Below are 13,598 nucleotides of genomic sequence, written 5' to 3' on the forward strand. Positions count from 1 at the left end.
ATCTACCACTGACTCATAGATATTGGAAAGTGGCGCTTCTCAACCAACAACAAAGGTCTATATAGTTCTATGAATCTTTTGTAAGAATCAATCACTATGATGGTTGGGAATGATGCAAAATGCCCTAGTAATGGCACAACTACTATTTCTTTTGTTGCTACAAATAGTGAAATAAAAAATCTTTCAAATATGTTGTATATTCCAGAGATTAAGAGAAATCTGTTATTAGTTGCTTCTATAATTGATCTTGGTCATGAGGTGAGGTTCACTAAGATAGGTGCATACACTATTGATAGTGTTTGTAAAGTTATTGACAAAGGAGAAAGAAGAAACAACCTGTGTGAGTTAAGTGCTCTTATAGCCATCACTGGTGTGAGCATAAGCATACTTTAGCATAAAATATTTGGTAGTATTGGTTTTGTAGTGCTATAGGAGATGCATAAGGAAGGTTTGGTTGCTCACCTACTTGCAGTAATAGAATTGAAGGAACCATGCGAAGCTTGCATGATGGACAAAGAACAAAGAAAGGCACTTCCACAAGAAAGCAATAATAGATCAACGTCTCCTTTAGAGTTGGTGCATGTTGACTTGTGCGGTAAAACGCCTACACAAGCCTTAGGGGATCCTCTTATTTTATGTTGATTATTGATGACTACAGTAGGAAGATGTGGGTATACTTTCTTCGTGATAAAGCTCAAGCTTTTAGTAAGGTTAAAAAATAGCTAGAACTTGTTGAGAATGAAACATGGAAAAGTGTGAAGAAGTTTAGAACAAATGGTAGTGGTAAGTTTAACTCAAAGAAGTTTGAAGACTTTTGCAAGGAATTAAGTATCAATTGATGACGTCTCATATAGCTCAGTAGTAGTAGAAGGGCATTGTTTAATGCCAAAACTGCATCATTGTGGAAATGGCAAGGTGCATACTTAAGGGCAAGGGATTGCCTATACAGTTTTGGGCAAAAGCTATTAATACTGCAATCTATATTCTCAATTGAAGTTACATACATGCTCTTAAGGGAAAGACTCCTTATGAGGTCTATATTGATAAGAAACTATCTAGCTCAAACTTTAAAACATTTGGATATGAATGTTATACAAATGTTCTAAAGGATAATAGAAACAAGTTAAAACCAAACAATACAAATGGTATCTTCTTGGGTTATGGTGATGAGAAAAAGGCTTACAAATTGCATAACCAATTGCAAACAAGATCATAACAAGCCATGAAGTGGTGCTCAAGGAATAGCCACAGATAGTGAAGGAGGAGAATATAAGTTCTTCCACTATCATCCAACAAAATAGTCCACTATGAACCCACCCTAAGAGTTGTCCCTATCATCAAGGAGGAGAAAGTATCATCTTCAGATAATGAGGAGAAAGTTTACCAACCTACAATCACACCACTAGAAAATCCATTTTTGTGATGGGTGAAGCAACTCTATGAGTTCAATAATCCTATGTCTACCATTGTTGTAGAAAAGGTAGATAGACCAAGGAGGTCTCAGAGAATAGAGGAGTGAAGAAAGGCTTTTGCTCATAGAGTCATAATGGCCTTGATGTCTAAGATTATGAGAGAAGTAAAGAAGCTACTAGACTTGAAAGAAGCACTTGTTGATCCAGCATGGAGAGAAGCTATGCAAGTTTATGACTACATAATGAAGAATGATACTTGGGAGCTAGTGGATTGACCAAAAGAGGAAGATTATTGGTACCAAGCGGGTCTAGAAGGTAAAGTACAAGGCTAATGGAAGCTTACAGAAGTGCAATGCCAGATTAGCTACACAAGGATTTTCACAGGTTGAAGGATTTGATTTTCAAAAATCATTTGCTCCAACTACTAGAATGACCCACTATTTGCATAGTACTTACAATGACCGCTCATTTTAAAATTACCTAGTTTAGTAAATGGATATTAAATCATCATCCTTGAATAATGACCTCAAGAAGGAGGTGTGTGTGCTAAAGAAGTCATTGTATGGGCTAAAACAAGTCCCTAGAGCATGACATCATCGGATAGATAAATTCTTTTTAGACTTAAATTTCAAAATATGTGCCTCATATGCTAGCTTGTATATTTACAAGGATAGTAAAAAGTTTATAGTGATTGTCCTTTATGTAGACAACCTTCTTATGATAGGTGATTATGAAGATATGATCCATCAGACGACTCGAAAGGCTTTGAGCTCTCAGTTTGGGCTTGTTACACTATTTATATCTATTGTGTCATGTAATTTCTACATCTTGAACCAACAAGATCATAAGTCCTTTGTGTATGGCAAAAAAACTAGCATATCCCTCTAGAAAGTAAATGTACATAATGTTTTACTTTGTAATTTACAAAGTTTTTGAAGAACCATGAGTAATCACTTCAATGTTAACATCAAATTTCCCATCTTCTATAGCCTCCCATCCATTTTTTGTGATCTCTATCCATCAGTAAAGACCAACAATCAAGTATCCCATTTAGTTTTCATAATTGGTCTAGTCCCATCCACCACAAGGATCAAAATCAAGTGTCTCTCTAGCAACAACACCATCTTGTACAAGCTATGTCACCAAAACATCCTTACCATCTACTACTATAACAATCATCTATACCATCATCAAGAATAACGTTTTTTCCATCAAGAATAGTTTTTAATTAGCATCTATTCCTCCATCAAGACCATCACTTCTTTAGAGCTACATCATTAGTTATTTCAACATTCCACGTGTACCTTTGATGTGAGTGCTATGGGATTGGAACTCATCTCAAAGGGGGTTTTGTCAACAAGAAACGTAGAAGGAGAAGTTACAGAAAGTCAAACCATAAGTTTTAGATCTATTTTATAGGGGATTCTTATTTTGAGTTTTGGTGTATTATTTTGGACACTTGTATTACTCCATGGATACATCACATTTATCACTATAATATTTTGTGAGAGCTCAATTCACAACACCTATGCATATCATATTATTTCTAGAAATTGTATTTGGAGCATTTGCAATTGTTGTGTCAATTGTACTATATGAATTGTAATTATAATGATTTAGGGTAGGTCTAATTAGGCTAAGATAGAAGAATGCAACAAGGGAGAAGTAGCCAAGAGCCACAACGTGGGTAGTGTACCCAAAAGGGATAGAAACTGTAATTCACAAATGCCAAAATTTTAAAGCACAAAAGGATTGCAAAGACTATTCCTAATTCAATGGGCATCTAACCCTAACCAAACTTTTTATCTATATAAGAGTGTGATGTCTTATAATGATCCGTGTTGGTGTGTCCATGCTATTGCTTCTCTATTAGTAGATCCACTTAGTGCATCCATATTATGGAAGCACTATTAGTGTAACTATTGAGCAACCACACACTTATTATATTCTATCATCTCATGTCACCCTTGTTGAGAGTGAGAGTTTGTGTTGGAATGAGTAGCTAGAGATAGTGAAGCTCTTCATTACCTTCTTACTTTCCTTCTTCTTATTTACCCCATTCATGGTAAGAGGTTTGAGTTTGAGATTGTGCATGAGGTTGGAAGATTGTGAGAGCGTGAAGGACTAGTCTAGGTGAAGCTATTCTCCATCTTCTTTGTCTCCTTCTTCTCTTGATATGGATGCATTTACTAGTGGATGTGAGAAGGAATGATGGTGTTGAATCATATTGTTAGATTGTGAAACCATCTTTGAGCCCTCAATTTTTTGGAATACAATATGAGAATGTTGTCATGTGGTATCATGTCCAATGGAAGAAACAATGAAAGAGTATACCTTTAGGGGGAATTCACTTATACACCTACTATTGACACTTGTTGGCTGTGTGCATGAGGAGTTGAGTTACTTTGGTGGACATAGAGATTTAACTAATGGCTTACATACTAAGTGGAACTTTATTCTTCTTTATGTTACTTGATAAGTTCATACGCTTCATGCTTAAGTTTAGATGTCTCTTAGGACAATTTACACAAAAAGAATTTTAGCTAGCCTTAATGTATCTTTTAGGGACTTTTGCAAGGTCTTTTTGGGTGGAAATTGGACATGGATAAGGGCAAGGAATCTATGCAACTTCAAGGAGAACAAGGGATCCATCTACTGGAAATTTACTAATAAAACATGAAGAAAAAGGGAGATATATCATGTTTTTGGTTCATGAAGAGAAGAAACTCATAGTAAGGTTACACCAAGAGAGAGAAAAATTTCAAGAGTGAGAGTTCTTGGATGTCTTTTATGGACTAATCTATAATAGATCACTACTATAATACATAGTATATATGATGAATACTGCAGTTCATAGCCTTGATAGTTAAGGCTCTCCTGATCTAAGTGTCTTCTCTTACTTGTAGCTATCTTAGTGATATAATATGGATATATTTGAGGATTTCCTGATTTTAGATTGAAATAGATGTATTTTAAAAGCTCTAGTATAGAGATTTTGGATCTATGTGGGTTGCTTTGTCTTGAATGAAAGTATTGCATATATGGGTTTCATTCTCAAAGAGGTTGTTGGAGCGTTCACAAGCTCAAGCATCAAACTTGACAGAATGCTTACTATTTCAAGTTCTTCATCTGATTTGGAAATGTCTACATCTCATATAGCCTATACATCCTATGTACTCATCATCCATTCTTCTTTCAAACCACATGAAAGAAAGAACAAGTGAACCAACAAGGGTGTAGTGAAATCACCACCTTACTTTCTCCTCGATGCCATGAAGCAAAAGCTCAACTGTGGCTCTAAGACATATGTGATGGTAATCAACCCACCTCTTCTACTCCCTAGCTCCTGATCCAATCTACAAGTACCCAATCCATAAGAGGAAATACAAAGAAGAAGAAGAAGGACAATCCAATCTCTCCTTGAATCCCCCTCTCACCCAAGAAGGGAAAGAAGAGGAGAGTACATGCAAGAAAGAAGCTTCACCTCTCAAGTACCTCACTCTCACACTCTCACTTTCCCTCACTCTCAAGATAGAGTACAATTAGATAGATAGAAGCAAGAAGAAGAAGCCTGCTCTCAAGTTTTCACACCATAAGTGAGCTTATCCATTCAGTTTTTAGTTTTTATACATGGGGTTTTGAGTTTGGGCTTTAAATTTCAGTTGGGTGCTTGTCTCTCCTACTTGGCTCTTGGATGATCTTTTTAAATTTATACATACATACTAGATTACATTGACCATCATGAAAGTAAACCAAAATTAGCGGCCATGTCCTTGGCTTTTAATTCAATTGGGTGCTTGTCTCTCCTACTTGGCTTTTGGATGATCTTTTTAAATTTGTACATACACACTAGATTACATTGACCATCATGAAAGTAAATCAAAACTAGTGCCAACCTACATGTCTTTCTTCCTGATAGAAGACATTACAACTTGCATAATTATATGATGGTGGGCTTTGACAAAAAAATATTATATGCCTTGTATCTTTTGCTTGAATGGTACTTCTCTTTACTTTTGTAGCCTTTCCTTCCTTTGTCAATTTACTATGTCATTCTATCACCTTTTTGTTTTATAGTTAACATCATCCCCCTCCTAGAGAAGTGCTAGTCCCATGGGACTCTTCATTGGTAGCATACTTCAGCTTGCATCGAAAACAAGGAATGTTAGAGATAAATGTAGGATCTTTGTAAGGAAAGTAGTATTTATCATTGAAGCTTGATTTGACTATTGAAGTTTTGGCAGCTCATGTGGGAATTAGGGTTGTTTTGCACATTGTATGTCAAGCAAGAAGTTCTATTGGGGATTAGATGTAATTCATGAGATTAGGATCTTTTGCTGGGAGGCTATTTGGAATCAATTGGACAGGTTAAGTTGGGCATCTTAAAGGATATTGGCTTAATATAGAAATTGCAAGTTGATAGATTCACTTGTACCTACAAGGGAAAACCTCTCATGCTCTCTCTTCCTAGGGGAGTACTAGTTTATTTTGCATGCACAAGACATACAGATGGATTGGAAGATGGAACAAACTTAAGGAAAAAGGTCAAGTGTGGTTCCACACTTGAGGCCCCAATCCATGTATAGATTATGGTGGTGCAATTACTATATGAGTGCACATGTTTACATGCTATTACATAGTTAGAAAAAATATGGTGGCTTTTTTTTGTCGATCGTCGATGAAGTAGGGCACCTATTTTGATGGGTAGGTGATGGGAAGTATTATTGTACTTGAGGGGTAGAGGAGCCAATGGGGCACCATGATAAAAACCTCAAAGTATTGTGTGGCCCATGAGGTTTGCATTCATGGATATGATGACAAAGGTTCCTTTTAATGAATAGAGACTACAATGTTGAGTAGGACTGCAACATTGAGTAATGTCTAGTTGACTTTCTAGTTGTTGTAATTTTCCTATATTGTTGTTGCAACCTTGAGAGAATGGAAAAGATTGGAAGGACTTGAGTGAATGACTTAGGGAGATAGTTTTGACCATCGACGACTTAAGGTTCTATAGGTATGTCTTGTTGCACCTTAGTTTACATTGGGGAATAGAAAGTAGATCTAGGGGGTTAGGAATGGAGCTGATCAGGACTAAGGTCACTAGACATAACCTAGAAATAGCTACATAAGGACCCTAGTTGCAACAACATGTTTATGCATGCATTTTTTTCTTCTTAACTTTATTTTGATATACAATGAAATAAAAAATGATTTCCTCAACCTCCATGATAAGAGTACGATAAGATCAAGAGACCTAGGGAGGATCTTAAGGAGGGATAACCATATTGATGTCAAAGAACTACTATTGGAGTGGTTCATGGGACTCAAGGTAGGGTGTTGTTGAAATTATGGCTTGGTTAATGAAGCATCCTTTGCCATTGATAGAAGCTTGTCTCCTCATTGGTATTGTACCTTTTCTTCTCATTGGTATTGTGCCTTATTTGTCTTCTCATTGGTATTGTGCCTTGTAGAGATAGTAGTTAAGAGAATGCTTGTGGAGATTGAGATAGTTATTAGTTGTCCTTTGAGTTCAAAAATCAACGCTCGATTATTAAACCAAAATTCTCTCAAATTGGCTTTTTCCCTCAGCCTATTGTTTTAACTCCTCTACCTCTTGGACAAGTCATGCTGACAAAATGCTTCATTAAATGTAACCTCTTCAGCTTCGTTGTTTGAGATGTGCCATAGAAGATTATCTAGAAGGCCATCATAGTGTCTACTAAGATGTTATTGCTCCTCCCAAGTTAGGGGATATCCTAGGTATTCCTCATGTTCTTTAGGTAATGTGCACATGTTGGCATGGATGTAGATGCATGTAAGCAACTTCAACCTAGCATCCAATTTTGTGAGACACTTAGTGGCATTCCTATTTTCTAAGAGTGCTTGCTTTACTACCATTTCTTCTAGGGTTCTAATGGTTGCTTTAGACTCTAGCATGGTGAGAGGTTTAGGATGGATGATGAGACATGCAAGATTGAAGGAGCGTAGGATTACTTGTGCTTTTAGGATTCTTTTGTTTATCCTAGGGCTCTGAGGCCACCAAATCTTGTTTGTTATCAGATATGTAATAGGTAAAGTCACAACTAATGGTTATAACTATTCTCTAACTATTATATTTCCACTCTTGATTGGACATCATGCTCTTCATTATTAGTACATCAAGTTCTATTTGCAATAGTTGGAACCACTTATTTGGATAATGAAGGTGTGGACTTAGGAGATTTTGGGCCCTCAATTCATTTGGAAACTGTATCATGAGGCTACTCATCAAGGATCTCCTTTCCTTTTGTCTCCTCATGGGATTTCCCTAAGTCAAGCTGAAGAATGTTATTAACCTATGATGATTCATTTGCCTTGTGTTTTGAAGATCTAGGGCTTTCAACTATCTCTTCTCAATTAGGCCTATTAATTGACTCTTCTTTGTTGTTAGGCCTATTAACTATGGATGTTGGTAATTATTCTTGCTAAGTTGTCGGATCTGAGACTTTGTCCTGTCTAAATATGGATGGCTTGTTGACCTTGGGAATGTTGATTAATTTTTCCTCCGTCGAAAATTTTATTACAGGCTTCATTTTACGTTTAGGTTTTTTGTTCTTCCATCTAGGAGGCACTTGCATGCATGTGGGGTGATAGAGGCAGTATTGTAGGTGGTTTGGACAACCATAACTAATGATTTCTTGCATCGTACCCTTGAGCAAGTAGGAGGGATTGTGGAATCCATTACTATGTATTAGCTCTCCGCCAACATTTTTACTTGTGAAGTTTGGGCCTTTTTTTGCAGCTTTTTACGAGTTGTGTAGGTTCCTCTTGTACTCTTGGCATTGCTCCTTCTATTTTCTGCTTAAAGGATGTTCATGTTGGTAATTATCTTCCTTCATTGTGTCCTTCAAGTAACTCCTCAAGTGTTTCCCTGCTTTCCTTCACTAACTAGTATCTTTTTTGAGTCAAGAATTTGCTTCTTAGCTTTCCCTTGAGGATAGGCAAGATAACCCTTGGTGAAAGTTGTAATTATCCTCACATTTGGCAATGTTAAATGTATCCATTGCATTGCATAATAAACCTCACATTTTGTTGCTCTCTTGAAAGCTCTACCAAGAAGTATTTTCTTTTGTACACCCTCATGGTTTGGGAGTATATGGAATAGGATGGACAAGCTTTCAATCTTGAGAGTTATGAGGATTTGAATTTTCTTAGGAGAGAATATGGTTCTCCCCCATAGGGATTGAGGATTTTGTAGTCGATATAAGCTCTATGTGGCCTATTTTAGTCCATGCTTCATAGCTCAAAGTATAAAAGTCTGCTCCTTCATCGATGAGAGTGTCAATAACACACTCTCTTTTTGTAGTCAATTTTGACCCTAAGATAGGCAAGAGGTATTATTTCATCGTCTTTTGGTTCTAGTTCTCTAACCTTGACCTTTCAAATACAAATCCTTGGACTTCTAGTTGCATTATTGGATGTGGATTGCGTATCAAAATTATGGCTCCTTCATGCAATGCCGCTTTTATCTCATTCAAGGTGAACATTATTGAAATTCATGTTTGGGTTAGTCCTCCAATGGTATTGATACACTTAACATTTATAGAGATGAAAACCCCAAGAGCTTGTGCCAAATTGACTAAGCTCTCTATGCCTTTGGAGGTTTTCTTGGGTTCTATGAATTTAGAAAGCATATGCATGCTACCAAATTTAAATATTTCATCACATCTATAGATTAGAATTGACATTGGCCTTGGTTCTTTGCTCTCTACTTAAAGCTAAAGTTGGAATTTGTAATACATTAATGTAAGATTAATGAGTTGATAGTCCATGCTCTATAGTAGTATATTTAACGAGCCCCTGCTAAAGTAAATACATTAGACTAGTTGATAAGCAAGCTATTCTAAAGATTTGATAGTCCATGTTCTAGAGTAGGATATTTAATGAGCCCCTACTAAACAAAATATGTTAGAGTAGTTGATAAGCTACACATTCTAAAGGTGTCTATTTTTTGGCAGTAAGTTGAAGAAGGCTACAATTACTACCTTTAAGAGAATTAAGATAGGTATTACCTTTATTCATTATTATGTTATGGACTTGTTCATCAAAGTAATTGGGCATCTTTTCATCCTATTAAGGTACTTCAAAGATCTTAACTTCCCCAACAAGATTTCAATAGTATGTCAATGGAATATGTCATAAGATTATGCTAACTAGATGATTAGCTAAGAGAACTAAAGATATTTGGAGATGCAACGATGATGAATGATTAAGAACAATGGAATAAGTGAGACATGGAGATATGGATATTTCATACTTTCTAGCCATTTTCACCAATGATGGGGGTATTCATGTCAAAGATGAGATGTTCACACAAGTATGGACCACCCCCAGTAGCTGAATGTAATGATTAATGCTGGCCAAATGGACAGCTCTCAAAACTGCTTGCCATGTTCTTGTTGTTGAGGAAAGTAAGTTTCTCTAGAAATATTGAGTGTTGCACCTAATCTTTCCATGTCACTCCATAGCCAATATTGAGACTTGCACCTAATCTTTCCATGTCGCTCTCAATAATAATGACAATACTAGAGTTATCACTACTACACATTAACAAGGAGGGGCCTCAAGGAAGTCACTAATGATGAAACACCTACACAATGCACATTAACAAGAGTGCATCTACATGTACATTGTTCTCTCTTGGAGGTTAACTACCCCCTATCTAAAAGCATGTATGTAAATTTATGTTTTCGTGTACCCTTATTGAGAGGCACATGTATGTAAATTTATGTTTTCGTGTACCCTTATTGAGAGGCACATATTCAAAATGATGTCCTATCTATATGTAAATCACAAACTCAAAAAATATGTTGCAATATAATCACACAATAGGAGACATTTGTAAAACAATGATCATACAAGGGAAGGATCAATAAAGAAACCTATCTCTTTCCTCTTACATGACTATGAATGATCCATGGATTGTTAGTTTTACTAATGTTTGATCACTCCTTATGGGTAATCACTAGTTTTACCAACATGCTCAAATGAAGTAGCCTACCTAGATCTTTAGCATGGTTAATCACACTCTCCCAAGTGGTGAGCGGTCTTTTGAAACCACTTCATCCTCCATTTGCATGACATTTTCTTTGTTTAATGCCCAAAATTCACCATGTGTTTCTTCTCAATAAGAAAGCTCCACTTTTTTCACTATTGTCACATACACATGCTTCCTTTGCTTTCTTAGTATGAAATAGTTCCAAAACTTTTGGATAGCTGATAATAATACATGAAGTTTTTATTAAAGAATGTTAGTTCTTTTTAAATGAGGTTGAAGTGTGAGTATCCTTTGATGTTAGCCAAAATATGTAATCACAATGCTTGTAACCTACCTTTTGGCATCTTAACAATTGTGTTTACAGCATTCCCTACCCATTTCTTTATTCCTGAACCATAAAAGGTAGGACTCTAGCATGAAGTCCACCAATCGATGGAAAGCAACGCTTCATGTATGCTTTGGCATGCAATTTTTGTTGTAGGGGTTGGTAGACAACTAGCATACTTGAGCCATTTTACCTTCACCTCTCCTTGTGTGTAAAGGGTAGTTACGAGTTGCCCAAGTAGGCATGCCCTGGGAAAGAGCACCCATTGGAGTGCTAGTAGTGGTGTGTAACTAACCTAAGGAAATGTTGAGAGCACATCAAAGAGTGTCATCTTGCTGGTATTTGTCTATGGTGGTGTAGTTGTTGTGCATGTTTGGAGTGTGTGTGCTTGAGTGGCCCTTGAAAGCTCTCGATTCCTTTTTTTTAAAAAAATTAATGGGGGCTGACTCGAATGTGGGATACATAACAAAGGCAAATAAAGGGCAATGGAACGACGCACGCCACCCACACCGACAGAAGATTGACGCACTCCCCAAATCTACAAGAGAGAGAGAGAGTCTTAGAGAGAGAGAGAGAGAGAGAGAGAGAGAGAGAGAGAGAGAGAGTCTTAGAGAGTCTGAGAGAGAGAGAGAGAAAGAGAGTCTGAGAGAGAGAATCATATTTGCTTTATTGCCTTTTCTCAAATCTGCACCCCCAAATCTTTTTCTCTAGTGACACGCACGGGGGGGGGGGGGGGGGGGGGGGGGGGGGGGGGGGGGGGCGCGTCCCTTTCCTTGTTCCTGCAAAAGCCTACCAGCCGGCCAAAAACACGCCCCACTACCTTAGTCATTGAAATGAACCTTTGAAAAAAAGTTCGCCGTAAAAAGAGAAAAAGGAGTTCCAATAAGGCTGCATGCCTTGACCAATATCCGGACAGAATGTAGAGGCCTTTGTATTTGCAACTCTAATGTTAGTCTACCACAATGGCCCAAGCTAACTTAGCGTTGAAACTTAGCACACTCTTTCTTGAAGAAGGTGCATGCATTGCCCGGACAAAAGATCGACTCATTCATTTGTTTTGGGCACCGCCTGAGCTAATCGAATGTTGACATTTAGGCCTCCCAGTACTATTTCTTGAAGATGATGCATCCATTGGATGGGTCTAAGGGCAAGGCCATGGTACTAGACCTTCTTTACATCTACCAACTAAATTCAATATCGGATCTACAAAGAGAATGAAAGTTGAAGAACATGTTGGATGAGGCTGTTACTTCCAAATTTTCAAGTATGGTAAGTCCATGGTGTGGCATTACCTTAACATGGACATGAGCGACATTATTCGATGTGTAGGTGGGGCTTATAGGTTCGAACAAACCTAACAGGATCAATAACAAGCGGTAGTAAAAGGGCATGAAACTACAAGATTTTCCAAAGTTGGAAATCTCCTAGAATCTTAGTACTAAAGTATCGTGAAATCCAATGTTGAATTGAATCACTTTTAAACATCACTTCCTAATGCTAGATTTATTCTCGTAGTAAAAGCGGCAATATGCATCTTTTGTAGTATAGGAAAATTACTTAATGTTAGGGTTGTTCACTTATGTGTATGTGCACCATTGCCATTGATGGTATGTGCAAAACTTATCTTTTTGTTGAACATTCTATGTGAAATTATGTTTCTTCAAGGTTGAGGATACCCTAGTTCATACAAAATAACACATTGTCAATATAGTTCTTGAAGGTCTTTATAAACAACCACATTGATGATGATCGTCATGCACTATGCAATTAACTTACTCACATGCTAAAACTAGGTGAAGCTCTAATTTTAACAACCTAATTATCATGAATAACCAAAACACCCAAAAACCTAAAACTTCTCTTAGTCAATAACACCAAATATTTATACATTCCTAGGTTCTTGAGTGAAGTATAATGTGTGGTTGCATGCTCTATCACCATTGGGAATATAATATTCTAAAAATGTTGTTCTTTCTTACAATGCCCTAAGCTAGTTATCCAAAAGTCATATCCTTGGAGAAAGTAACATTGAAATTATATTACATTGTAATTATTGGCACTAGATGTTGTTGTCTTTAATCAACACCTCTACTACATGTATATCAATTTAGACTAGTTTCATGTTTGCTTTCCCAAATTTACACTTGCATTTACTAAATCTAAGGATCATCTTGAGGATTTGCAATTGGTGTTTCATGCATTGTTAGCCATGCATTAAATGAGTTAGTAAATATTTAATACATAATAGGTTGTAATAGGCATTAGATTTGTGTATATGTTAATTTTAGTCATGCTAATTGAAGGTTGTGGAAAGGTGAGAAAATAATAAGCATGCACTATATCTATGCTAAAAATTGACACACCTTTTTTGTAAGCTAGTAAAAATGGTTTGATAGTAAATCTAGTTAGGTGGGTGCTTGCAAATGACTTGACCAAAGGAGAATTGCATTAGATAAATGCAGCTATAATAATGCTAAAGGAATCATCATACAATTGAGCCTCAAAAGGATTCACTTCCAAGTGGTGCACATGGGTAAATAGCAACGCCGATGATTCTAACTTCCCCTTGGTTAGAAAATCCTAAACATTGTTTTCTATAGTTATGTTTTCTTGACCTCCTAAATTCATTCAAATCTAAGGACTCTCGTTAAGCTTTTCCCACACATAGCACCAAACTAATTGCAAACTTGTTTCATTTGCAAACATCTATTGTGTTTTATTTGCAAGGAAAGGCAAATGAAAGCAAATAAGTTGATGTCATGGCCATCATTTGTTTAACAAGAATTGCAAGGAGGGATCACTTAGTAAGTGAAGGTGTCAAGTC

Source organism: Lygodium microphyllum, chromosome 23 (assembly GCF_053477565.2).
Source record: "Lygodium microphyllum isolate KBCC chromosome 23, Lygodium_microphyllum_v1.1.10, whole genome shotgun sequence".
Lineage (NCBI taxonomy): Eukaryota > Viridiplantae > Streptophyta > Polypodiopsida > Schizaeales > Lygodiaceae > Lygodium > Lygodium microphyllum.